General features: G+C 42.8%; 1 pseudogene; it reads right to left on the reverse strand.

The window, feature by feature from the left end:
- Nucleotides 1-1,006: 1,006 nt before the first annotated feature.
- On the reverse strand, nt 1,007-2,160 carry LOC112080086 (relaxin-3 receptor 1-like; annotated as a pseudogene).
- Nucleotides 2,161-3,195: the final 1,035 nt, after the last annotated feature.

Genomic DNA, 3,195 nt, shown 5'->3' on the forward strand with positions numbered 1-3,195 from the left:
GAAATGCTTGTGTTCCTAGCTCCAACAGTACCCAACACTCTTGGGTACAACTAGTCACTAGTGTAGCAATGCCTCAAAGGAGTGGGATGCAATGACAATCTCACCATTCTAGAAGTTACATAATGAGATGGAAATACTTCACCACATATTAGTMAACAGATTTAAAAGGATTATATTTYTTATGGAATCCAACAGCTTATAGCAGCATGCAGGGAAACCTCATAACTATGCATACTACTCCATCTCCATCTAGGAGGAGCCATGTGTGGGAAGGCTTGTCCTCAAAATATGGAGATACTGGAACTGSATTGGCAAACTTTTGGCATTGTTAAAAGTTTCTGAAGGTCATCGTTGCCCTCCTGCTTGCTTCTCTGGCTCAATTGCCTCACAYTTTAATTAAAGTTACTCAGTTATTGATTGACGAGTAGTTGAACTAGTAAATACTTGCATTTGTGGTGAGTTCTATYATCTCTGATGATAAATCAATGGATTTATCTTTAAAGTGACGATGAAKATTCCCCTAATTTGAGATGTATTGTGGTTCCAATCGAAAACCGAATGCATTCAAATGCATTGACAAAATGTTTTCTGAAGATTCAATTATGGGGATTGGGGAAGGGGATTGGAGTGCGATAAAGGGATTGGAGTGAGGGAAGGCGATTGGTGTGAGGGAAAGGGATTGGTGTGAGGGAAGGGAATTGTGTTGTGGGGGGGTAGTTTGGGTTGGAGTGAAGAGGAAGGACTGCTCTCCAGAGTGATTAGAAGCAGCTGCTTCCCTTCTTCCTCTGCTTGGCTACAGATGCAATGCTGAGGCCATCACTGGTATAGAGGGCAGAGTGCTGCAGGATGGTAGATAACATCACCCACATGTACCATGGCCTTGCTACTTTGGGTTGAAACATCACCCACGTGTACCTATGGTTGAATGGAGGCTTTGGAGATGGTGCCGTCAACATCTATGATCTTGGACTTGACTATTGAACAGCTCCAATGAGATGGAGGTTACCTAAACTTTTCTTTCATAAAACAAATTATATTCTATGTAGCTGAATGAAACAATGGCCATGGGTAAAACAAATGCAAATATAATTTTCTGAAGGTGATAAACTGCTAACCAATATTGTCCATCAGGGAACTTAAGCAAACATAGTTTTTCCCCCGCTACATTTGTCACGGTTGAGAATATGGATGTTGGTGCAGTCGCAACTGTTGCGGATACCCAAAGAACCACGCAAATCCATTTGGCAGAGCAGGACTTTTGCCTAGTTCGGTCCTTTAGAGAGGAGGCGACGGACCAGTATCGGGTGACGCTCATTGCAGTCAGAAAGAACACGCTCGCGTACATGTTCATAACGGTGACGGAGCTGATGATTTTGCACATGGCGTCTCCAACGGCCAGCTGAAGTCAAGTGCGGTGTCCACTGCCCAGAACGGCAGAGTCAATACAAACTGGAAGTCCGTCACTGCCAAGTTAAGTACAAAGAAGTTGATTCTGGATTTTTTCCGCTCTTGTTTCACTCTGATAAAGAAGAGCACCAGTAAGTTTCCCACCAAGCCCACAGCGCACACCACCGAGTAAACGACGCAGATGAAGACCCTCAAAATCGGAGTCCCGTCCGCTGTCACGTCGATGTCCTCTAGGCTACTGAACCGGTCCAGATCTCAAGACCAATTCAGAAGGCCTGCATTGCTGTTGTTTCCTTCAGTCATTGTTTCTGTTATTAAATTCGAGTGATTAATGTAGGCTATCCAACTTCAAATCAGGGTTGGAGTCGCTCACTCTGCTTCCAATATATCCCCAGGTTAGTTTGTAATAAGAGCGCAACGATTGCTATGCGTCCTTCCCATCATCGCATAATCACACACATTGACAATGTAGATGTCTTGGTGGGGTAGACCAGAGCGTCTTGACAAGTGCAGTTCTTACAGGATTTATATTGTGACCGCTTCTAGATGCCCTGCCCTGAACGCACAAGGATTGGTGCCAATGTTTGATTGACATTAGGCTATAGCCTATACTCCCTATTTGCATCACTTTCTTGAGATTGACCAATAGGCTACGCTGGACGTAATGGGTTTTATAATGGAATAAAATGTGTTTTTCTGGGCAATAGTGATTTGTCTACCTGAAAAATACAGTACTGGTAGGCTTAAACCTAATAAATGCTATTGTATTGATTGTAAACATTATTTAGATCTTTCTTCGACCATCCCATCTAGAGATCAGTGGAGGCTGCTGAGGGGAGGACGGTTCATAATAATGGCTGGAAAGGAGCGAATGGAATGGGACCAAACCATGTGTGTGGTGTATTTCCATTGCACTTATCCCGCTCCAGCTATTACCACGAGCCCCTCCTCCCCAATGAAGATGTCACCAACCTCCTGTGGTAGAGATTGAGTAAAGATATACACAGATAAAGGCTTTACCGAAATAGACATTGGTAGAAATGTTATGACCAACAGAACCACACAGGCGTACCAGCGCACGCACAAACGCGCTTTAACGCATAGTCTGAGTGGTATTTGGTATTTTGGGGTGTTTTATTAGGATCCCCATTAGCTGTTGCAAAAGCAGCAGCTACTCTTCCTGGGGTTCACACAAAACATGAAACATAATACAGAATGACATAATACAGAACATCATTAGACAAGAACAGCTCAAGGACAGAACTATATACATTTGTAAAAAGGCACACGTAGCCAACATATCAATACATACACACAAACTATCTAGGTCAAATAGGAGAGAGGCGTTGTGCCGCGAGGTGTTGCTTTATCTGTTTTTTTTAAACCAGGTTTACCGTTTATTTGAGCAATATGAGATGGAAGGAAGTTCCATGCAATATAATACTGTACGCTTTCTTGAATTGGTTCTGGATTGCAGACACATTAGGGTGTTAAGACGTTAACTTATCCTACTGGATATTCTATAAGCATTGACAATTCATTGAGGACTTTATCCCCACACATGTGAAGTGTGTGTGTAAATAATTAGCATTTCATTGGAATTCCAAATGCTACATAATGGAATCCTTTAATCTTCATCTCCTCTCTGGAGCCGGCCAGCCATCTCCCCACGGTAACCCAGACATGGCCGACCCACAGGGATGTACCAAGGCCGTGAGCTCAGGTGAGACATTTTCTAATTTTTATCTTAAAAATCAGATCTTCAACAAAAAAAATATATAAGAATAG

This window comes from Salvelinus sp. IW2-2015, unplaced genomic scaffold (genome assembly GCF_002910315.2).
Source record: "Salvelinus sp. IW2-2015 unplaced genomic scaffold, ASM291031v2 Un_scaffold11563, whole genome shotgun sequence".
NCBI lineage: Eukaryota > Metazoa > Chordata > Actinopteri > Salmoniformes > Salmonidae > Salvelinus > Salvelinus sp. IW2-2015.